Consider the following 26,291-nt stretch of genomic DNA (forward strand, 5'->3'; position numbering starts at 1 on the left):
TTATACACCTCTCTGCATTTAACCATTAGTAAATATTAATCTCTGTCTCTCTTCCACAACTTGCCTTTATCCTGTCTTCCTTCTCTCACCCCAACCGGTCGCAGCTGATGGCCCCGCCCCTCCCTGAGCCTGGTTCTGCTGGAGGTTTCTTCCTGTTAAAAGGGAGTTTTTCCTTCCCACTGTCACCAAAGTGCTGCTCATAGGGGCTGTTCGATTCTGTATTTTTGGGGGATCTTTACAGTATAAAGTGCCTTAAGGCAACTGCTGCTATATAAATAAAACTGAATTTAACTGAACTGAACTGCTCACCTGTGTCTCAGGTGTTGATCATTCTCAATGCGATTATATAGCAAACATTATGGATTACCTTTTGGTTCATTGTAATAATAGTCAGTCCAAGAAGTACTGTGAGTTTCTTTCCTTTCACTTTTGTATTTTCCTTATACATTAACACTAGTTAGCGGGCTCCTAACCAAGCTTGCTTTTACTTTCCCTCTAACCTTTTTTGGTAAATTTTGGTGACCAACCCTGGTCTGCTTTAAATAAAGCTTATGTGCAATCTCTCATCTTTCTGCTTCCTTGGTGTTCAGCTGCTAATCTTTTCTTTACATCACTTTTCTTGCCCACTTTCTGCGAGCTAATCAGCCTGTGTGCTTTAACTCTCAGTGCTCCTCCGTCAGTCTGCACCTCCTCCTCATCTCCACCTCACCTGCTCACTCAGAGCTCCATCCAAGCCTCCATCTTCATCTTCACCACCACTGCTGGGATTCTGTTCTGCTGGGTCATCAGAGTGTAATTAGCAAGTAGCCTAATTTAATTCTCAATAAATTATATTCAGTTACTAAACTGTATTCTTAAGAGCTCTGGATTAAGAGTAGTCTAAGTACGGAGACACAGAGCTGAGGGCCTCTCGTCCCGGTCCTTGCTTACAGTGAATCACACATTTAAATTCAACCCAATAACATAAGCTCCAAAATATGCATATAAGAGTTTTGTTTTCAACACAGAGCTTAACCAATGTGAGGGTATCGAGTTTACTCAGAAAATTAAGAAACGCAAAAATAGTCCGCTTCCTCGAATTCAATTTTCCATTTCAGCATATATCCCAGGACTGAGAGGAGAAGGTTTACAGAGATGGTTTGCCTCATTTAAACAAAGAATTAAGATAGCTTCATGCAAGGCTTGCTATTACAAACAGCAACAAAGCCTCTCGCTCTTGCTGCTATTTAAAAACCGCTTTACAATTGGCAGTAATCACATACTAAGCTTGTACAGGCGGCATTTTTCTTTAAAGGTTAAAGTATTCTCTGAAGTCAAACGTGGATAAGAGAGAGAATGGAGTTCAGAAAAGGTTGTCACGTTTTATTTGTTGTTGTCAAACAGATGATGAGACTAGAGATGGACCGATCCGATATTACGTATCGGTATCGGTCCGATACTGACCCAAATTACTGGATCGGATATCGGTGAGAAATAAAAAATGTAATCCGATCCATTAAATATCAAAAAAGCACCTCACAAAGCTTGCTACACGGCGTAACTCGGCTCATAACCGTAGCACGTAGCAGCAGTATGCATCACGTGATAGAGCAGCTGTGTGTAGCCTTGCTAGCAAACCAGCATTTCATCTCCGAGGAAGTTATCCCAGAGAGAAGTAAAGCAAGTGTGTAAGTTCATCTCTGAATGTCTGTAAAGCGTTCCCACGTTAAGCTTAACAACCGAGATATGGAGCGACTCCCTCTCTCTCTCCCTCTCCTGCTGCTTCAATCGTGAAACTGCTTAATGATCAGCTGATCGCCTTTTCTGTCGCGAGTCCGTCTCTCTTGTTTGTTTTTGGCCCACTTCTCACCAGAAAGAGGAAACCAGCGGCTGAACAACAGCAGCACGTTTAAGCTTGATATGCTGTTGTTAGAATTTATTTAATATTACTTTCTACACCAGGATCCTTTTCTAGCAGCTGACCGCTGGTAACTGTGCAGGGGCGGATCTAGCAAAGTGTAGCCAGGGGGGCCGATAGGGCATGAACAGGGAAAAGGGGGCACAAAGACATACTTTTCTTTCTTATTCTCATTTAAAATGTCTAGTTTTTAATAAATAATTATCTGACTCTTACACCCAAAGTTTTAATCTGATGTAAAATATATAGAAGTCCATTACTGTATATAGTAACTGTTAAGTCTAATATAGTAAGCTATACTACTTTTTCCTTCGGGAAGATACCATCCGTGCAGTCTGCAATTCTGTTGAAGAAAGATGTTGAATCTATTTAATTATTCTTGAAAAATAATTTATTTCTGTGCATTTTCCCCCTGCATCAAATTAATTTTGATTACATCGATTAAGCATCATGAGGTGGAGGGTGGTTCCCTTTTTTTTTTTTTGCTGGGAGTTTGCAACCCTATTAGTATAGTACTCATACCAGAATAGGGAGGATGGAGCAGGTTTAAGTTTATTAGATTGATCAGTATTGCTGAACTATGAAATATTTTGGGCGCAGTGTATTTTTTACATACAGGTTTAACAGAATAGCTTTAGTGTTGTTATTTATTTAAACTTGAGTATAAACTTATACAAAATGCAGCAAGATATTAAAAAAATTTATTGATTAAAAAACACACTATATCGGATTCGTATCGGTATCGGCAGATATCCAAATTTATGATATCGGTATCGGTATCGGACATAAAAAAGTGGTATCGTGCCATCTCTAGATGAGACCGGAGCTTTAGTCGACATGCCTATCAGCAAAAACTGAATTCGTTAATATTGTCAAACACGAAATCAGCTCATGTAGGTTATCGACAACCTTTAATTCTTTGTGACGCCTCGAGCACGCGCACCCTCCGCAGCTCTGCCACAAGCACAATCCTGCAGATACGACTTTGCTTCCTTTGCCAAACGTTATGCAACTTTTTATCCTCCCTACACATCGGTAAGGGGTTTATGTGCAACACAAACGAAGCACTGCACATCTAGATATTTCACTGTGATCCGCGCTGTGTAGGTGTTGGTGTGTTGGTGTATAAAACAAGCCAGTTGTTTAGTTCATCAGCATAAATTAAAGTATGCATGGTCAAACCTCAAGTGGTTTTTTAAATTCATTTGATCCATTTGGATCCCCAGAATGTGCGAGACAGAGAGAGACAGACGATGTGTCCAATCTCACTCATAACAAAAGGGTGTGAGATTGGAAAAATATGTCGAAATGTACAATCATTTCACAGCTTGTGCTTATGTAACCTGCTTCGGTATGCAGAATCGTATTCTCTGAAACATCCCGCCACGACCATCTGTGAACCACATGCAGGGGAAGGTGAAGAAAAAAGGACACAAGATGCAGACGGAGGGTCAGGCTTTTAAACCACGAGGGCGGCTGAATTAGACACGACTCTGCTGTTTCAACTAGTTTGATCCGCTGACAGAAGAGCAGTGTGAATAAATAAAACCAAAGATGATGAATAAGTAAAAATAACACACAGAGACGCTGCTCCGGTGACTTGCTGGCTCAAAACTGGTCCTTTATTCTGCTGACTGGAATACGAGGAGTCGGGCTGGCAAAATGTCCAGGTACGGCAGCAGATTGATGGGGCGTTTATGAAGAAATAATGGCGCACTGCACGCTTGTATTTTGTGAGGGACTCTGCTGTCATGTTGAGTTATTCACAGTAACTGGAACAACAAACATCGTTATCTCGACCATGGAAGTCGTGCTGTCAGTGGAAAATGAATTATTAGCTGAGGAGACTTGTTGGTGCTGCAGATCTAGATGGATTATTAAAAACGAAATAGTGACAAAATAATGACACACAATCCAGGGAAAACCTCCCCTCAGTCTCACAGCGTGAGGTAAGGGGAGGGGTGATGCTTCCTGCAGAAACGCTCTTTTATTCTCTGCTGAATTTCTTTTTTTTTTTATCTCAAACTGAAAATGTCACTTGGGAAATCCAGTTGAAGTAAAAAATATACCCTTGGTTTCCTGTATAATGTTGCACTCCCCATGACCTCCGAGTTATATTATATTTAGGAGTAGTTTATATTTAGTGGCATTAAACCACTCTATGAAATTACAATCAGAGTGGCGAGCGTCCCTGGAGTCCCGCTGCTGTTAGTTCAGGTCGACTGTAACCACGCATGAAAGAAACGCAGCTCCGTTTTTCATGTCTGAAGCGAGTCCGGCCGGCAGTAGGTGTGTCGGCACGGCGGGGAGAAAAAAACTGAATCTGGCTAAACCTTGGCTGCAAATCAACTTGCTTCTCATCACCGAGCCACACGATGAACGGGTCGGCCAATCAAATCTGTAGAAAGGCACTTCCCTGGTATTACTTTGTAATGGGAATGCCATATTCTTCCTGCTTAAATTGCAATCATCACGACAAAAGATATAGCCTAATAACTGCTGAAGAAAATATTATGAAACCCTGTGCAGTGTTCAGCCCTTAAACTATAACAGGAAGTATCAGCCCACACCGCTGCAGCTGTATTAAAACGATGACACATCTCTCATGTGAAAGTCGACACCTCACGATCAATTTTATAAACTCTAAAAAAAGCTGCATTCAGCTGCTCGCTTATGAACGCGTCACCACCGCAGGATTTGGGACATTTGTCTTAATGCTTGATGCTCCTCCTGATGCAGCTCCAGAGGGATTTGGTCTCCTGGGAATGAACTGAGGATCAGTCACTTGTCAAAACCACTGCACTAAGAAATCATACATTTTTTTAGCACTAAATTATCCAAACATGATCAATGGACACCTTGTTGCTATGCAGCATATCTACAGCCAATCAGATGACAGCAACTCATTGCATTTATGCATGTAGGCATGGTGAAGATCAGAATAGGAAAGAAGGTGATTTAATGAGCAGCAGACCAGTTGCCACTCCTGTCAGCGAGGACCTGGAAACTGAGGCTGCAGTTTGGACCTGCTCACCTAAATCGGACATCACAGGTTTGGAAATATGTTTCTTGGTCTGATTCTGATGGTAGGATCATAATTTGGTGTAAACAGCATGAATGGATCCATCCAGCAGATGTTCAGGCTGTTGGTGTTGGTGTAATAGTGTGGGGACTCTTTTCTTGGCACTCTTTGGGCCTCTTAGTACCAACTGGGCATCATTCAGACTCCACCTCCTGATGGCTGCTTCCTGCAGGACGACGCACCAAGTCACGAAGCTAAAATCAACACAAACTACTTGAACGTTGAGTTCACTGCACTCAAATGGGCTCCACAGTCACCAGATCCCAATCCATTCGAGGCCCTTTGGGATGCGGTGGATAAAGAGATTCGCATTGTGGGCGTGCAGCTGACGAATCTGCAGCATCACGTCAGTGTGAACCAAAATCTCGGAACCATGTGCCACGGGAAAACAGTGTACCTAATAAAGTGGCTGGTGATTCAAACAAGACACCGTTCTGACTCCTGCCCTTATACATCCCTTGCTAATCACTCTTAATTATGAAAGTATTCAGATGTCGCTTGTGGGCAAAGATGTTAATAAAGTCAAGAATGAGTTTATCTCTGATCATCAGGCCGTTACTACGTTTTTAATTATTTATATTCAGGGAGTGTTTATCATCTGTTTCACTTCCACTTTGTGGAGACGAGTTACTCGACCGGCAGAGATGCCGTTGTGTTGTGAGGAGATCAAACAAAAAGAGCACGCTGCTGTAACAGTCTTGATCAACAGCGCCACGGTCACATCTGATAAGATATAAGAGATCCCTTGAAGAAAAACTGGGATGACAAGCATCAAAGAGCTACAGCTGAAGCTGAGGACGGGGAAATTAAAGGTTTTACACGCAGATACAAATCTATGAGGACGTCAAACTGTATAATCTCATGAAAGGACTCAGCTGTCAACCAGAAAAACCTCCTCATCACTTACACTCATTGTTGAAAATATTCCTGCTATGAATTGTTGGAGACATTATCTCAGAGAAAAACGGAAGAAATCCATCCAAACCAAAGAAATCCAAAGAAAACAAGTCAAACACTCTACAAGGACATCTGACAAAATGTCCTATTTTTTCTTCCTACTTTGTTATTTTGTGGACCTCCAGCGTCTTTTTTCCTCCTCTGTGTGTAATTTCTTTCCCTCTCAAGAGGAAAAGTGATAAATATTTAGCAACGTTTGAAAGGTGTGCTTTGTTCTGGTAGTGCAGTGTTGTCTGTTGCTTTTGGCACCTGAAATACGCACATGCCGTCACATGGTTTCTCCTCTCAGATCATATATGTTTTTCACTTTTCTTTTCTCTCACCCGTCGTATACATTTCAAATCAAACATCATATCATGGGGTGAACAGATGGAGCTTTGAGTGTGTGAGGATGTTTATTTTTGACGTGTGTGTCTGTGTGCGTTTGTGTGTAGATAGAATCGCTGCATTTGTGTTTGTACTTGTGTATGTTTTCTGCTCAAGTATAAATTTACTCTGTCAGCTCTGTTTGCGTGAAAGTCTGTGAGTTAACATTTGCACGCGTGCGCGTGTGTGTAGTATGTTTATAAATCTTTGTGGGGACCAAACGTTGGACGTTTACTACACTTGTGGGGACCAGCAGCTGTTATGGGGACAAAATCCCCGTCCTCATGAGTGTAAAGGCATTTATGTGACTCCAAATGTGGTTTTAGTGTCAGGGTTACAGTTACGTTATGGTTAGGGTAAGGGTCGATTTCAATTCAATTCAATTTTATTTATATAGCGCCAAATCACAACAAAAGTCGCCTCAAGGCGCTTCATAGATACAGAGAAAAGCCCAACAATCATATGACCCCCTATGAGCAAGCACTTTGGCGACAGTGGGAAGGAAAAACTCCCTTTTAACAGGAAGAAACCTCCGGCAGAACCAGGCTCAGGGAGGGGCGGGGCCATCTGCTGTGATTGGTTGGGGTGAGAGAAGGAAGACAGGATAAAGACATGCTGTGGAAGAGAGACAGAGGTTAATAACAGATACGATTCAACACAGAGAGGTCTGTTAACACATAGTGAGTGAGAAAGGTGACTGGAAAGGAAAAACTCAATGCATCATGGGAATCCCCCGGCAGCCTACATCTATTGCAGCATAACTAAGGGAGGATTCAGGGTCACCTGGTCCAGCCCTAACTATATGCTTTAGCAAAAAGGAAAGTTTTAAGCCTAATCTTAAAAGTAGAGATAGTGTCTGTCTCCTGAATCCAAACTGGAAGCTGGTTCCACAGAAGAGGGGCCTGAAAACTGAAGGCTCTGCCTCCCATTCTACTTTTAAATACTCTAGGAACAACAAGTAGGCCTGCAGAGCGAGAGCGAAGTGCTCTAATAGGGTGATATGGTACTACAAGGTCATTAAGATAAGATGGGGCCTGATTATTTAAGACCTTGTATGTGAGGAGCAGGATTTTGAATTCAATTCTGGATTTAACAGGAAGCCAATGAAGGGAAGCCAAAACAGGAGAAATATGCTCTCTCTTTCTAGTCCCTGTCAGGACTCTTGCTGCAGCATTTTGGATTAACTGAAGGCTTTTCAGTGAGTTCTTTGGACATCCTGATAATAATGAATTGCAGTAGTCCAGCCTGGAAGTAATAAATGCATGAACTAGTTTTTCAGCGTCACTCTGAGACAGGATATTTCTAATTTTAGAGATGTTGCGCAAATGGAAGAACGCAGTCTTACATATTTGTTTAATATGTGCGTTGAAGGACATATCCTGGTCAAAAATGACTCCAAGGTTCCTCACAGTGTTACTGGAGGCCAAGGTAATGCCATCCAGAGTAAGAATCTGGTTAGATACCATATTTCTAAGCTTTTCAGCGCCGAGTACAATGACCTCAGTTTTATCTGAGTTAAGAAGCAGAAAGTTAGTGGCCATCCAAGTCTTTATGTCTTTAAGACATTCCTGCAGTTTAACTAATTGGTGTGTGTTCTCTGGCTTCATGGACAGATAGAGCTGGGTGTCATCTGCATAGCAGTGAAAATGTATGCTATGTCTTCTAATGATGCTGCCTAATGCGGTCAGGGTTAGGAATGAATCTTTGATGGTTAGGGTAAGCGGCTGGGGAAAGCAATATGTCAATGAGATGTCCCCACAAGGATATAAATACACACACGTGTGTGTGCAGAGGTTCAGACATCACTGCTGGATTTGGACACATAAACAAAGTCAGATGCTACGAAGTGGTCATTGCACTCTGTGAAGTCAAGACACAAAAACCCAAAGAATTATTGCAAACAAGCATGAAACCTGCCGATGGTGCATGTGTTCATACACAGCTTACGCCTCAGGTCCAGTTCAACACTGCATTACAGTGAAGTGAAGCTAAAACACACACATGCAGTATAATCTGGGATTAAAGTGGATGTTTGGGATTGTTTGCTTTTTCAGTTGCAGTTACTGTAAGTCCTGCGTTCCACACAGCTCACCAAACATCATCAAACACAGTTTTGTGCAGTTTGAACCCCAAAAATATAAAAAGCAAATCAAAGCTTCAGTTACTGCATTTTTAAAGGATTTTTGTGTAACAGTTCACAGACTGGACATTTAACCCTTTAAAGGCTGAAATATGATATATAATTATATTTTAAATCTACAAAGTAAACATCAGCTGATTGCAGCCTGTACACAAAGAGACAAATCTACTAAAGCGCACAACAAAAATGATGTGTTTAGTGAACCTTCTGACAAGTTTTTAAAATAATATTAATTTGCAAATATGAGTTTAATTTGTATTGCTTATAAATGTGTGATTATAATTAATAAATTAATAATTAATCTGTGCAATTATTTGGGTTTTGCACAGTAGGTCAGGGTCAATTTAAGCAGATGTTCTTTTCTAACACGTGCTAAATTCCACCTTTTTATTTGCTACGAGTTTGGACAGAAGCCAAAACGGGCCACATAACATCTGTCTACATGCAGAATATTCCAGAAAGTATTTGGTTAAATCCACAAAGTAAACGTCAGCTGATCGCAGTAACAAATCTACTAAAGCTCACAACAAAAATGATGATGTGAGTGAGTCATTTTCTTACTCTACACTGCTCTGTCGTCCTTCGGGGTTCCCCCATCTGCCGAGTGCTGCTGAAAATCCTGAATATATCGATATGAAACAGGTTGGGATGGAGAGACACAAGTTGAGAAACAAGATAAATTATATATATATATATATATATATATATATATATATATAAAATACTCTGCACCACTTCCAGATTCTGTCTTTGTAAAGTTCCATATGTGTGCTCACTCATATGGATTTAATCCACTCCTCGGAGGCTTTTTTCAGCTAAATAAACCTGCAGCCATTGTTCACATGTTATCAATTTGCCGTTGGGTTTAGTTTCCGGCAACGTTGCCTAATAAGTAGTCTTGTGATGGGAGGAAGCGTCGGGTGAACACAAAGTGTCAGAAGTCAAATTGGTATTCCAAGCTGAGAGAAGATTTCTCGAAACTGAATCAAGACTAGATTGAAGGTTTCTAGGAGGGCAGTGCATGGCGCTAACACGCCTTTGCTCAAACGAGATTTGCTGTAATCAAAGCACGTTCAGGCAGGTCAAAACTGAGCACACTGTTAGAAGATCAATACATCAGGCGTTGTTCACAGCAAGATAGAAAGTAACTTCACCACAGGTGCAGAATTTATAAAACACAAAGAAAACAAAAGTCAATCAGCAAAAGATCTGTGAGGTCGTTTGGTTTGATGTGAGTCTCCGTAAAGAAGGATTCTTACTGAAATCAGATCCTGTCTCAAAACTCTGAAAGAACTACTTTTATAAACTAAATAAGCTCAAGGTGACTATCAGATTTCCGTCTTATGGAGGCACCTTTTGTAAGATGATGCTGGGATTACAAATCTCAAGTACATGCTATCATTAAATCAATTTGTAATTACACATATTTACTAGTGAGTATGGAAAGAACTTGAAAATTAGTTACATTGTTCCTTTGAATAATAGTCTGCAATAGACTGGTGTCTACTCCAGGTGGGTCCAGCCTCCTGTGACCAGCAATCCATCCATTTTATTGTCATAAACTTCTAGATGTCCACATAAAGGTGTGTAGTGATGGTTTATCTTCAGGGAAAGATCGGAGTATTGCATTAGGGCCCAGTGCTTCCTCCAGCTTCCTTGCTGTGGATCTACAATTTCACTTTTCCACTCCTGTCACTCACATTTGCCTAAACCCACATGTGGCCGGCGCCACTATGAAATGCAAAAACTAGGGAGCATAACAAGCTGACTCTTACAGTCCATAGCTCACAGTGAAAAAATACAATACTATGCTTGAGAGCACGCTGTAACGTATTTGCAGTAATGACATAGAGGTGAAGACTTCCTGTCATATAACTGCAATCTGATTTCTTTTTTACCTGCTTTTGTCGCAGGAGCAACAAAGGTAACAGCAGGTGACCACAGTGAGTACATCAAAGCTTTTCTCCTTATAATGAGGCACAAACTTGTAAAGGCAGACGTGTTATTTATGATACCGTTAGAACGCAGATGAAAAACGTGGCAAATTAATCGATGGGCTGTATAAACAGGCATGGTGTGTTTGTGTTTGCTTATCTGAAAAGATAGTGTATCACTGAACAGTGCTATAACGACAGAACAGAGAGAATGAGAAGCAACGGTGCACAACAGCGGGAGGAAAATATTCTCATCCTTAATTCCTTTCCAGCTTCAGCAGAAACCCGGTGGGACCAGTGAATCGTCAAAGTGAATGTTTGCAGTATTGATGTGAAGGCACAGAACAAGAAGACGGCTCAATTAAAGCAGAAAACACCTTTTGTTGTGGGCTCCTCTAAGGGCTTCTATATATACACATTATTAGCTTACACTATATTGGCATCTGCACACAGTGCAGTCCTAAGAACTCCTGAAATTATATTTCGAACTAAGCGAAGAAAAAGATTATAAAGATGCTGACTTAGAGCAACAACGGGAGAGAAAATAAAATTCTACGTGTTTTTGTTTTCCCGCATTGCAAAGATTTCTTCTTCTCACAGCAGGATTTCTTTCTTCTTTTTTTACAGTGTGGATATGATGTGGTTTGATCTCCAGACTTTTTTTCTTTATGGAAAATAAAGCAGAGCTTAACAAAATGTAACTGGAGTTTTCTTCCTAAATTACAGTCTGCATAAATGATGCTACTGACAGGCTGCTTCCTGTTCTGTCTGTTTGTGTCCAGCTATCACATATCAGGCTAATGCGAATGAAAAACCACCCTTACTGAGGCAAGTATTCGAATCATCGTCCTAACGCTATTAAAGATTTATTGCATAACAGCTGCAGTCATGCAGCAACGCAGCCGCTGCTGGAAGTTATCCAGTCATTAGAGTTATGAAAACATAAGCAATCCATTTCTAATCACCAAGTAATCAGCTGTTTAATCACACAGGTCCACAGAGAGGGAACTTCAGTAAGCTTTCCACACTACTGAGCTCACTAGATTTATCTGGCCCGGGTTTGTGCATAAACCAATATGAGCTCAGCTCACCCACAAAAGGGTTTTTAAATTATTACAGACGGCTTATGGACATGCATGACTGACTGACCAAAATATCCTCTAACAAAAACACAGGCGGAAAAGTCTCGCAGAATCACAGATGATGGTTATTTTCAAACGTGTGCAGCCTGAAAATGTATTTAAGGTCTAAGGCAAAAAACATCATATCATTCTTTATATTCTAACACTTTACTTGTGTCCAGCTGGATGCTGAGTTCAAATAATGGCTTTTTCACCTGACAAACAGGTAACTGTAGCTGAAATGACACACATCAAATTATTTAGTAATTTTTAAAAAAGTGTTTCAACCCAGCAACTACACCCTACGGCCATGTTTGATTCTTATAACATATTTCTCTTTACAATTATATATTAACATCTCCATCTGGAATGGCTTAAAATGAAGTTTCTTTCATTTGGGATCATTAGCTGTGTCGGTACAGAGAAATTAGCTCCAGCACACACGGGTGATCACACACACAAACTACACCCTTTTTGGCTCCTACCTCAAAGCACACTGTGCGCTGTCGATCTTACGTGCTGCACAATAATGTTTAATATTTAGTATTTACTGTCATATTCCCATTTATCATCATGATGTTGCTTATTGTATTACTCTCGTTTTCTTCTGCTTGTTTTCTTTTTTCTTTCTCAACAGGTGATCCAGGTGATCGATATATGTATTTTTTTTGTCTGCTTATTTTGTTGGTTTTTGGGGTTTTTTTGCCCTTCTTCCCCGTCCCTCTTCCCCGCTGTTTTCCCCTCCTCTTCCTATCTCCCTTTTCTTTTCCTCATTCAAGTCTGTCCTGTATCTAGCAAGTGAAAATAAAAAAAATAAAATAAAATAAAATAAACAATAAAAGGTGAATCAAATAGACCATTACGGCAAGGCTGGGATGGTCAATTTGGTAAAGTAAATCCGTTGGGCATCTTTCTTTGGCTTTAGACAATAATTCTGATGGCAAAAGAACCAAACGGGACAGGCAAAAAAGAAAAAAAAAGAAAAAAGAAATTAGTTCCACCAAATATTGGCAAGAAAATTTTAATTGAGTGAAGAAAACCAAAGTATTTCTAGTGCGTAGCAAACAAAGTCCAGAAAAACCTTCACAATAACACAAATGTGGAAGTGGAGAAGTTGATCAAAGCCCCAGAAACCAGTCGTTAAGGGAAGATCAGAGATTTTATGAAATACTGCTGCTAAGAACCAGCGGTGATGGAGACTGATAGGAATAGGAGAACTGCATGAGCCAAGAAAGAGAAAAACTGCTGGCACAATGCACTTTGCTCTCATGGTTTTTGTTTTGAGAGCTGTTTGTGAGATGCAGAGAACATCAACATACGGTATCTGCACGCATGGTTCCCAACGTGGGGGAGAGCCCTTCATCCCACGGCCGGACCACCACAGCCGCCTTACCCAAACCCCACTGACATGACTTTGGATGAATTGAACCACAAAGTGAAAGAAAAGCAGCCAACAAGTGCTCAGGATATGTGTCCTGTTAGACTGTCTGACAGGCCAATGCCAAGTGTGCAAAGCTGCTATCATCCTTTGAAGGATCTAGAACACAGTTTTTCATTGTTTCTGGTGCATTTTTCTTTAATGAACAAACAGAAACAAAAATAATTCCCATTTTTCATCACTAGTATCATTTTACACAGCATTTAAAAACCGAATCATGTGATTTATCATGCTGTAAAAGTAAAAATGAATACCTGTAATGAAAGCATGAATCCAGGCTATAATGATTTCTAATGAATCACCAGAATTGGCCTTTTGGGATTCTTTAAATCACCTTTGAGGATTTCGAATTATTTCTAATTATTATTATTATTATTATTCTAATTATTTCTAATGATTTCTAATTATTTCCTTTTCACAGCAAATCAAGGCAAGGCAAGGCAAGGCAAGGCAAGTTTATTTGTATAGCACAATTCAACAACAAGGTGATTCAAAGTGCTTTACAGAGACATTAGAAACAAAAACAAATAAAAAGCATGATTTAAAATTGATTAAAACAAGCAAACAAACTAACTAATTAACAAACAAACAAACAAACAAAACAGTATATAAAATCAAAACAGATAAAATCAGAACAGTAGATAAAATCAGTAGTTAAAATGTAAGTTTTGAGTGCGGATTTGGTGTTTTATTCAAATGCAGCTGAGAACAGGTGAGTCTTCAACCTGGATTTAAATAAACTGAGTGTTTCAGCTGATCGGAGGCTTTCTGGGAGTTTGTTCCAGATATAAGGAGCATAAAAGCTGAATGCGGCTTCTCCGTGTCTGGTTCTGACTCTGGGAACTGATAAAAGACCGGATCCAGATGACCTGAGGGATCTGGAAGGTTCATACTGGGTCAGGAGGTCACTGATGTATTTTGGTCCTAAACCATTCAGAGCTTTATAGACCAGCATCAGAACTTTAAAGTCTATCCTCTGACGGACAGGCAGCCAGTGTAAAGACCTCAGAGCTGGACTGATGTGGTCCACTTTTTTGGTCTTAGTGAGGACTCGAGCAGCAGAGTTCTGAATGAGCTGTAGTTGTCTGACGGATTTTTTAGGTAGACCTGTAAAGATGCTGTTACAGTAATCAAGCCTACTGAAGATGAATGCATGGACTAGTTTTTCCAGGTCCTGTTGGGACATCAGATCTTTTATCCTTGATATATTCTTGAGGTGATAGTAAGCTGATTTTGTTATTGTCTTAATGTGTTTTTCTAAGTTTAGGTCTGCATCCATCACTACACCCAAGACTAAAACAGAGCAAAGCTTAAGAGGATTTCAGAGCGTTTATGGACTAAAGCTGGAGAAGTGTGTCTGTGCATGTGTCGGGAGCTAGAATAAGCTACTTCCATAATGAGCGCAGTAATGTAATAATGTGCTACAATTAGCTGACTAACCCAACAGACGGTGTAGATAGATGAGCAGACACAGCCCTCAGTGTCTTGTGCTACTGAGGCTGGCAGATGGACTGACTAAAGCAAAAGCGTATCTAATAGACCCCATAAATATTTATAGGCACGCAATTATCTCGAGTTGTTGGTATTTTTAGAGGAAAAGATGCACTCAACAAAACTAAACTTCTCAGGATGACTCGGACTCTGCTTCTTATATCTGGTCACTGATTAGACGTTAGTGGGACTTAATTCACAAACACTGGCATGTTTTATGTCAGCAGTGCCTGAAAGAACCACTTTAAATGTCTTTACATGTTTACAGCAAATAAAGGGATATCAGGCTTTCAATTAGAGAGGAAAGACGTGGTTAGAACTGCGAAGCATTTAATTGAACTTTTCCATGATGTAACCTAGTCCTCACCGAAAGCTGCTACACAAGGAATATAGGAAGGAGCCTGAGTCAGCAAACTGGCTCAGGCTTGGCAGTTACATCGATTGAAAAATTGCTAGCATTAGCAGGAAACTGTGGTAACTTTCCAGTGTGAATGTGAGGATGAGCGTGTGATTTCTTCTTGTAAAGTTAAAGGGTTTTAAAGTGGAAGCATATATTAAAACTTTCAAGCTAGTGTTAATTCATGTTTAGATACTACCTTCGAGGTTTTGCTTTTTCATTAAATATATGTTTTTTTCTTTTTAAACATGATTAGAATTCAGTTTATTACTCATTTTATCACAAAACATAACAAAATCTTAAATGCAGGATCCGGGACGCAGACTGCTAAATAAAACTCTAAATGAAAGTACAAACTGCAAAGCAAAAAAAATTCAAAGTGACAGGTAGGGATGGGTACCGGTATCCGGTACCCATCGGTTCTGACATAAACGGTTCTGACATAAACGGTAGTAACCAGACCGAAAAACAGCACACATTTCGGTGCTTTATTTCGGTGGTTTTTTTCCTGAGCTGTGATACACTTTCGATTCTAGCCAATCATTTTACGTTTCCGAGGATAGTAGGCGGGTCCAGGTACGTACGTTCTTTTAGAGCAGAGCTACAGATTAAAATGCCCAAGACGAAGCGGTCAAAGTCTGGCTGTACTTCACAGCAAAAGATGCAAACTCAGCAGCTGCAACAAGTGCTTTAAGGTGATACTGTGATACTGTCAAAGGAGGTAACACCTCATATCTGATGAAACACCTGGCGACGCATAGCGTTTTTTTAAGCCAAGAAATGCGCCGTATTTGATAGCTTGCTGCGAGACCTCACATCGAGCACATCTATTGCGGGTGTGGTGCCTGTTATCGGACCCGGAGTTAGCAACATCCCCCAAAAACCCGAAGAGGAGAGTCCTGGCCCCTAGCCCTGCCAGTGTAGCAGAAATGATGAGGATGATGATGCAGCAGCAGCCGTTCTTCTCTGCGTGAGTAGCTTAATGTTGTTCGTGTGTAATTTACGTTGAGTAGGCTAACCACGTTATTACATTAATGCATGTAAGGTGAACTAGCAAACACCATCATAGTTACATGCGGCTGTCTTCTTGTTTGATGGCAGATACTCCCTTCACCCTGGCCAAAAAGGCTAAAATGACCAAAGAAGAAGTGGAAAACAGTTAAACATGAGAGGTTTTTGGACAAAGTTTGTGTTCTCCATTGTTTAAGCACCGGTTTGAGCACCGTTTAAGCACCCGCACCATTTCAAAAGTACATTATATACAGTATACACATTGTTTTTTCCCCACCTGTCTCCACTTCCCGATGAGGTGAGGTGATGAAAAATACTCAGCAAAAGCAAGGATGCAAACAATAGTGTCAAACACAGGGAAGGAATTAAAACAAAGCAAAACACCAGAGACAGAAACTTTCAAAGTAAAACAGGAACTAAGCTGCAGGAACAGACTACACCGATCCAAAGGAACGCTGGGCAAACTAAACATAAAGGACAAGCTGCATAAAGAGTAACTAGAAGTCAAGTAAAAGCTGAAACAAAAACCAACTGGGGTCACACTTATTATTTGGATTGATGCTTTTATGGCATTTCTCTAGCTTGCTGAGTGTACAAAGAGCTTTCTGCTACAAATTTTATATATACAACATTTATTCACCTTTACTGTGAAGCACTTTGTCTAAAATCTGCGCGAAAACGTGCAGATGAAACAATCAAACCACTGACCTTCCAATGAGCAGGTGACTCTAGTACAGATTGTGTTTTTGAGCAACTATTACTGATTTTAATTTCATCACATTATCACTGGAAAAATTCACAACTGCCACAAAACACTTTATGGCCGGTGTGGGGCTTGAACCCACAACCGATTTAGTAGTAATAGTTGCATAGCTTCTTCAGCACTTTATTCTATTTAAATAGTTGTAGTCAATCATAAACTGAATCACTGTTTAACATATTTGGTTTGCTAATGTCGCCCAGTCCCAACTAAACATAGCACCATGTAGTATGGAACTAGCTCAGTAATGTCTGCTGCTCAAAGCAAAACCAGATGAGTGGGTAAAACAGTGACTTCTGGTGTAGACAGGAGGATACATTTTTCTTCTTTAAAAACTTACACAGCAGTTTGGCTTAAAGTGCTAAGTTACATTTAAGCCTTCAGGCTAGTCTTAACACGAGGATAAGTGTCTGTTTTGGCTGAAAATACAGTTTAACTGTGAAAGTGAGACACGCGGATAATGAATTGTGGTCTGTGTAAGCAGTGACGTTCAAGAGTTTACCGGCCTCCCTAAAACCAAACCTTCATCATGCTTTACTTGACAAGGCCTGGAGGCTACACTGTGATTCCTTGATTCCTAGCTGAAGGAAATGAAAGCGCTCAGAAATGATATGGTAATTGCAGATGGATTCATAGATGCGCAGTTTTAAAAAAACAAGGATGAGATCAAAGACGGCCCTTCATATGTTGATTTAGATTAAGAGATAAAAACAGACTGCAGACGACAGATTAGGAACATAATTGCATGAATTTCCTCTGACTTAATACTGCAGGTTGATCATAAACAACATGTTCTGTGTTTTCTACACAGAAAAGAAATATGCTAATCTGTCCTCGTGTAACAGCACGGGCGCATACTTTGTCTTACATCTCAGCAAGCTCGTAAACAAACACATGGTGTCTGCCTCAGGTTGTGATTAATTAACCCTCCCTGCTCAGCTGTCACTCAAAACCATTTACTGTGCTCGCACTTAGACGCTTAGAGGATAAACACACTCATATTCTTTAATTTACCACCAAAAGGCCTTTAAACGGTTCCTTCATTTGGTTTTGGACTGAGAAAAATGAACAGCTAATCCTGAGAGGGATGCTTGCATTCAACAACCAGCATTCTAGAAAACCTGTTATGGCACTCAGATGTCCATCCATCCATCCATTCGCTTCCACTTATCCTTTTCAGGGTCGCTGGAGCCTATCCCAGCTGTCATAGGGCGAGAGGCGGGGTACACCCTGGACAGGTCGCCAGTCTGTCGCAGGGCCAACACACAGAGACAGACAACCATTCGTGCTCACATTCATTCGCACATTCACACCTAGTGACAATCTGGATTATCCAATTAACCTATCCCTACAAGCTGCATGTCTTTGGACTGTTAGACGTCGCCGGTTCGATCCCTGGGCTCTCTGTCCTGGTCGTTGTGTCCTTGGGCGAGACACTTTACCCTACCGCCTACTGGTGTTGGCCAGAGGCACTCAGATGTCATTTATGAAAAAATGATTACAGTGTTTATACTGAGAAAGTGTGATGTGGATAGACATATACAGCTTCTAACAACACAGTCTTGTTGTTAGTGTCTTTATTGCTGTAGTTACATTTCTTATATTGTTGCGGAATTTCCAAAAGGACAAATAAATCTAAATTGCTTAAACTGTGTTGTAAAATCACTCTGGTCTTTGGATTAAAACCCTTCTGTCACGCCTGCTGAGAAGATCAATGCCAAGTTATAGATGTTTAATAAAGAGCCGTCAGCCTTGTGATATTAAACAGCTCTTCTGTTTTCACTTGAGTAATTTACAACAATCCTATTATCATCGTAGTAACACGTCATTCTGATTAAATTGTTTAGGACGTGACAGACCAAACTCCACTAAATGGTTCTTTGGTGTGAAATAATCTGTAGCTGACAGTCCAGCCTTTACAGGTGAAGACCTCGTAGCTGCACATCTCCTCTGTGTAGGCAGTGACCGATGTCATGTGTATTATTAAGGGGTCTGTGGTACTCTGACCTCACAGAGGCTCCGGGGCTCTAACAGCTACGAGAACTTTAGCGAGAGCTTTCACAGCTGAATGAGATGGAAGTGAAATGTGAAAAATAACAGAATAAACCTTCGTGGCTCAGACTGGGCAGCAGTGTGGGATCATTGGAGCACATCTGGCTTTAAAGAGTTATCAGAGCAAACACTTACAAGTAGTGTGAGCTGCTTTCTCGTAGAGCATCTGTGAACAGCTGTTTTAGTTCTCCCGCCAGGAAGTGAAATACTCACCACTTGCATGTTGGATCATCGTGACCTTAAACTGGAGTTTAATTTTAGGGAGGAAGAAAAAGTTGCAGGAAGCAAAGTCTGGCAATTGAAAGATAAAGTTGTGACCAACATAAGCTGCCCTTGTGCGACAGCATGAGCTACAGTCCAGGTGGCTGATACAGCACAACTGTGCGACCCTGAGGGGACGAATCCACTGTGCATACTGTCATGATGTCATGTCTGTCATGTCTCTGGATGAAAGCCAGAGATCCATCTCTCATCGTCAGTGACGATCCTCAGCATCAGTGTTTTGATCCGTGGTGAAATTACAGATGCTGACATGTAGGTGGTCAGGATGAGACTTCCATGGAGGGGTCTAAAAATAGCAGCTCTGCTGGAAGCAGTTCCGTGGCACACCGAGAGATGACCTCAAAGAGGCGAAATTTGTATCGGTTCTCAGTTTTTACAGATGCTGAGCCTTTTGATCGCAGCTCATATGATGGGACTGGTTCTGCTCTGCTGTAAGTGTTTTCTGTGGAGACACAACAAGCAGCTCCAGCAGGGCCACAGGCTGAATAATTATAAAACGCTGTCATATCTTTAATTTGATTTTTGTGCAAGGGTTAATGAGAGAAAGAACAATGACATGTGTAGTTTCATTTATATTCCATATAATAATCAGAACGATTTGCATTTTTTTGCAGTTGTTTATAGCATTTAGAGAATCTTTTAGTGGCTAAATTTTAAAAGTGGTGTCATCAAAGAGTTTGAAAATGGAAAAAACTGAACATGGATGGTGACACGTTATCATTCGTGTCTTCCGCTGGATGTCTGTCTTCCCATCAGCCTCCCATCTGCAATCGTGGACGTGTCATTTTGTTTTCCATCTGCTAAGTGTCTCATTCATACCTGAGTGCTGGCAGGCCAAATGATTCATTTCATCAGCATTCTGCTTTTCAGTTTGCCACACAACCACCATGACAGCGAAATGCACAAAACCACAGCAGGGCATCACGTAGCACAATAAATTGATTAGTTTCAATTAAAGATAAACTGACGGTGCCGCTGACACAAAACGCATTGTTGTTTTTGCATCTTCCTGTTGTCGTTCTGGATGTACAAATAAGCATCCGTGTCTTTTCTTCTGCCTCTGAGGAACCAGGTTGCCTATTTTCCTTTTCCAATTCTTTGTTTTATGCAAGCTGTAATTCTTTGGGGGCAAAGAGGCGTTACAGGTTTTTGTTTGTGTTTTTAACTTTCAGCAGTGATGAGATGATTGTGTTTTTTTTCCTGTCCTCGCGCAGCGATGCTGAAAGTGTCTACACAGGCTCAACAGCGGATGTTAAATGGACTCACTGAGCAACACGTCCTGCACTTAACATTTAAACGTCATTACCGTGCACCGGCTCGACGCTCACATTTGACCTCGTGAATTTCACTCGTGAAACTTGAGCTATAGATTCGATTAAACACGGTGAGCAGATCCAAATTATGAGGCTACATTTAAACTGCTGCACATGAATGCAGCACAGGCCCTGACGTACGCTGTGAGAGATTAGACAACTCTAGCAAAAGAAATCAATTATCAGAGTGTTGCAGAACGAACGTCTGCACAGTGAAAGAAAGAGAGGCGTGTGTGTGCACGCTGGGGGCTATGCTAAGCTACACTGAGCACAGCAATGCATCAATGTGTCACGATTAGCTGACGAACCCAAGAAACACAGCAGATGGATGGTAGGAAGAAAAAGAATATTAATGATGCTAAACATTAACAGCATTAATTCAAAAACTGTGCGATTTGCCAGCGTGAAGATAAAACTTGTAGTTTTATCTCTGGTACACGGGAAAATCTCGTGAAATGCATGCAGAAGGTTTATCTGAACGCTACGATGCTGGAGGGGAAAAAAAAGTAAAGGTCACATCATGCGAGCGCCTCAGATATTTCAATTATCTCCTTCCTTCTTGCAAAGGCTGCAAAAGCATTTTCTTGCTGGTTGGCTCTGTGGCAGTGTCGTTACCGTCACTCTCACAGAATCAAACCGGCTCCTGTGGAAAATACGCTTATTTAAGCACACCTCCCTAAAAGGTCTTATGTCAGGAGGTCATCTTATTTAAAATGATCACACGGTGACGGCTGCATCTCACACGCCGCAGACTGATCAGGAATGCAAAGATGTGACTGGATTTTCTGCTGATGAGCTTTACAGCAGCTCGTTGATTAGTGCCGTCACCTGCGAGTCAAACTCATATCGGTGCAATGTTTCCTCCACCAGCCTCAAAATGTCTCTAATTTACGGTGTGTTATTGAGCAATGATGCGGTATCTGCGCAGGGCGTCACTCTGGACGAGACGGGGGACGTTACAGCACACTCTCTCGACAGGAGAACAAATAGTGCTGTGACACAAAAATAGCTGCACGAGGGACTCGGGGATACCAAATGTAGTTGAGATGTTGACGTGCAATATAGCATTAGCACCTTTGTAGAGGGAAATAATACAGCAGAGGGGAAAAGGGATGATAGGGAGCAACGGAAAACATTAAAATATGGAGCAGAAGGGATTGTGGAAGCAGGGGAATGAAGGAAATAGAAAAACATTTGACTGTAGTTATGAGGGATAAAAAAGGAAAGAAGCTGTTCCCCTTCCCAGCAGATGAAAGAGGAGACAGCTGTAAAGATAAAATAAAGATGAAGTACTGTATTTAATTAAATTTATGCCGTAATGCAGAAAAAGATGGGCATGCGAAGTCAGTTAGGCAGCCTTTGAGCCTTTTTTTCCTGTGCTAAAGCTTCAGACATCTAATAGAAGTATTGTGAGGAAAATACGCAGAGGCATTTAATAATGTATGCTGCAGTGAACATAAGGACAGTGTTAAGTATTCGATGTGGTGGGAGCCGCGTATAAACCCCGGCTGATGTGATAGTTGTAAGTGACAGCAGAGGACAGAAGTGAGACAAGATAGCTGAGGAACGTTACTACTTTTAACAGCTGAGGCACACTGAGCGGTAGGAAGGAGCCCCATGCAACTGCCCCTACACACACACACACACACACACATATACACACACACACACACACACACACACACACACACATATACACACAGACAAAATGTCATTGGAACTGAATTAGAACTCTCCAGAGGAATCTTTGCCCGAACGCAGCACTTCCTCGATGGGGAGCGACTGTCCTGATATTTGACCTTTCTTACTCAGCTGGACCGTTTTTGACATTTCGGTCCATCAATCCCTTTTTTTTCTTTTTCCTTTCTTGCTTTTCCTGCTTCCTGTTTTGTTTAAGACCAAAAAATATATATAAATAATGGAGAAATTAACTACTACATACATTTGATAAAACCTTTTTTTTATTTGGGATTTACAAAGTTGTCCAGTATTTGTACACAAGCGTCGACGAACTGATAAACTGCACGTGTGGAAGTAACCTTTGAAGTGTATTTCTTGTAGAGCAGCAAGATGAGGATGTTTAAATGAGCTCAGATAGTCTACTAAACACATCATGGTTCTCGAGTATGTGGAACAAGGTCTAAAGATTAAAGAAATAAGGTTATTTTTTAACTTAAATTAAATGCTGACATGATATAACACATAAATCATTACTGGCAAATAAACCCTCCGTTTACCCTTGAAGGAAAAGTGCACATTTAATCACGACAGAGCAAACCTTTTGAAAAACAGAATAAAAGTTTGATAATTAGATGGTTTTTATCTGGTTTTTAAGTCTCCCTGAGATCTTTGATAATACACGCACTTAAAGCCTACGGTTTAATGACTTCAACATCCAGATAAATTTTACCAAATTTATTGCTAGGACCTTGGAAAGCAGCGATATCACTAAAAAGACCCTGCAGAAGGGTTAAACTAACATTTATCTGAATATATAAACATACAGCACACTGAAAAAAGGCCATGTTGGATTTACTTGATTCAATAGTGGACATTGGTACTACAACAACTAACATCCTCCTATCGTTATCCTGGTTCTGGGGGGGTAGGTTATGAGCAGTGTTGGGACTAACGCGTTATTAAGTAACGCGTTACGGTAACTACGTTATTATTGTGGTAACGAGCACGGTAACTAGTTATTATGCCAAAATCAGGAACGCGTTAGTCGTTACTGGGATTTAGATAGGGTCGTTACTCGTTACTTCGTGTGGCTATCGCGGAGCTTCCACAGATTCAGTAACATTAGCAAGTGGTGGAGGCAGCAGGTGGATGAGAGAAAGTGGACGCAGAAGGAAAAGAGACCCGAGGCGGCCGTCGGTCCAAGTGTGAACTGAACTTCAGGTAAGAAGTTATGAGCTGCAGTCTATCTGGGTCAGATATAAACCAAGTTTAGGGGAGTTTATTTTCGTTATTCTGACTTTTTCCGTACTGCGTACTAGCTAGCATGACGGAGTTTCTATACAGCTGGGTGGGTGCTATGAAGTTAATCATGTTGAACTTTATTTTGTTCATAAGTTATTAGAGTTGCCAACTGTCCCGTCTGGTATTCAGATAAAATATTACGCGTTTCTTATTGAGGTGAAAAGGAACAGTTTGTCCCGTAATTCAGCTACAATGAAAAAGACACAAAGCTGGAATTATTCTGTGTCTTTGCTGCACAGCTGCCTCTTCTTCTTTCATTCCCCTCCCTCTCCCGTTTCTACTTCAATCATGAAAACTGATCAATGATCAGCTGATCGTCTCTCTTGTTTGTTTATCGCCCACTTTGCGCCAGAAACAGGAATCCAGCCGATGTCGTGTTAAACAACAGCAGCACGTTTAAGCTTGATCAGCTGTTGTTAGAATTTATTTAATATTATTTTCTACTATCAGCTGATGTTTGCTGGAGCCACAGCTGCAAAAAAGCTGCTGGTCATGATATCGGTTTGTTTATCTGGTGAGAGGGAAACATGAAGATGAAACCAGGAGATGTCCTTACTGAATCATCAGAGCTGTGATGGAGAAACAGGTTTACCTTTTAGGTGACATGAATGAGTTGAAGGGAAGTTATGAACTGTTTCTGAGAGACAGATAACACCAGGATCCTTTTTATGTAGCTGACAGCTGGTAACTGTGCAGGTGCGTATCTAGCAAAGTTTTGCCAGGGGGGCAGGTAGGGCATTAACAGGGAGAGGGGGGCACAAAGAAATACTTTCCTTTCTTATTCTCATTTAAAATGTCTAGCTTTTAAAAAATAATTATCTGAATCTTACAACAAACGATTGATGCATATATACCATCAAAACAGTGTACATCACTGTCACAACAGCGTTTGTTTTCATTCAAAGGCTTTATGATTTTTCCTATAATGGTGGGCCGGTCTCTAGTCAAAATGCCCGTCCAGCCCTGTATGCAGCTCATCTGCAGTCTGGTGTTACCTACATCTTCATATTCAGAAGGCAGAATTTCCGAGTTCTGAGTACAATCAAAGCATCACGACTGCAGTTTTTGTGTTGGATGTAAAAAGCACACATGGCGCTGTGACGTAGGCTAGAATCATGGCAACGGTCAATGACGGTCCAGGCGTGGGATTTCTCTCGTGGAAATATGCACATTATCTTTTCCTTTCTATTGGTAGGTGGCACAGTGCACTGTGGCAAGTAAGCAAGATAGAAGACTGGCAAAGTTATGGAAGCAACACATTAATAAGAGAATTCTGAGTAAAACCAAAGTTACTTTCCCTAGTAACTAGTTACTTTGAAAGTAACGAGTAACTTGAAGTAACTGAGTTACTTTTGATAGAAGTAACTAGTAATGTAACTAAGTTACTATTTTAAAGTAACTTACCCAACACTGGTTATGAGGCAGGGTACACACTGGACAGCTCACCAGTCTTTCACATAGAGACAAACAACCATTTGCATTCACATTCATGGTGAAGAGTTAGAATCACTAATCAACCTAAGCTGACTCTAACAACTGCGGGAGGACACCAGAATACCCAGAGAGAAACCAGTGCAAACTAGCCATATTGTGGATTTGAACCCAGGACCTTCTTACTGTGAGGCAACAGCGCAATCCAGGGTTGACAAAAGTAGGAAAGCTATGATTTCAAGGCTTGATGCAGAATTTTCTGTACGTTTTTGTCCTTGACAGGTTAAACCACAATAAAAAGCAATAGCATGCACGTTGTGTGTGTGTAGTTGTCTGCCTCTTATAACTCTAGTGATTTTCCTGCAGTTTGAAATCTCATGTGATCTTGTTAATTTCATGAGTCCAGCAACTAACCACTCTTACTAGATTGTATCATGTCATCTCAACAAGAACAAATTAAGTTGTTGAATTTTGTACAGATCCTACATGATTTAATTACGTTCAAGATAGAAACATGAAAAATTTGTGTTCAAATTACAAGGTAGACTTTTTTAATGTAACAACCACCCAATTTACTTTTTTCGGTTTACCAAAAAAAGTAGAGGCGGTTGTTCGACTTGACTGAGTTGGATGCCTTCCTCAAACCACGATCCAAAGCGTGCAAGACTGAAATCCCGTGCAGTGTCGCGAGATTTAACATTGATATCATTGACTTACTTCACTCAAACATGATATGAACAATTTAATCTACCCTCTCTGCATATTATGTAGTTTCTAAACGATATAGTTACACTTAACTTTAAACCATGAGGCAATTGTGTTAAATACACGCAAGATGCTTACATAAATCCAAGAGCTGGCCAATCCCTTTTTTTCAGTGCACTGCAGATAAGTCACCACGCATTTCTCTAAACTTTGCTAGAAAAGTGGCCAATAGGTGCAGCGATTTATTGAAACATTTGCAAACACGTGGAATATAAGGTCAGTAAATATTTGCTGTGACCACTTTTATACTTTTTATATGTCCAAAACTCCTCAGAAATCCTGGAGAACTATTACTAAGACCATCAATCAGAAGAAAGTCTGGCTCCTTGGAAGCAAAATCTAATAAAATGAGGGATTTTTCAAGACGTTTGCACAGTACTGAACATGTTCCTGGATGTGTTTAGTTTATTATTTTAATAAAAAACTACTTACAGCGTCCTGGCACAGACCTCTCACTACATGTTTATTATCTCGTATTATTATACGAGATCTAATTGTTTGAAAAGTTTTACCGTTGTTAAAGTAAATTCTATTTCTAAGAAGCCAGGTCTCAGCAATTAATCAGTGTTATCACAGGTACAGACAGATGAAGGGATGAAAATAGAGTTTATTTGTGCAAAGTGAGGTCAGACCTGATGGAGACAGCTGACCGTTTTAAATACAAACATGTTCTTAAAACACAGTCAGGTGGGAGGTGTGTGTGTGTGTGTGTGGGGGGGGGGGGGTATTTATGTAATTACTTAATTGTAATTTACGCTCTCAAATTGTAAAAGCAAATCTGAAAAGCTGTGATGATGCTGCCGTTTTTTGCAGCGAGCACAAAGATAATATTTGCTCACGCACAAAAGATCTGTGTTTATGCCAAAGGCGTG

At 40.6% G+C, this 26,291-nt stretch overlaps 1 protein-coding gene across 2 annotated transcripts in view; it reads right to left on the minus strand.

The window, feature by feature from the left end:
• The window catches only part of ramp1 (receptor activity modifying protein 1), an 82,968-nt gene that overhangs the window by 6,997 nt on the left and 49,680 nt on the right, over window positions 1-26,291 (minus strand). The window lies entirely within an intron of this gene.

Source organism: Neolamprologus multifasciatus, chromosome 16 (assembly GCF_963576455.1).
Source record: "Neolamprologus multifasciatus chromosome 16, fNeoMul1.2, whole genome shotgun sequence".
Taxonomy (NCBI): domain Eukaryota; kingdom Metazoa; phylum Chordata; class Actinopteri; order Cichliformes; family Cichlidae; genus Neolamprologus; species Neolamprologus multifasciatus.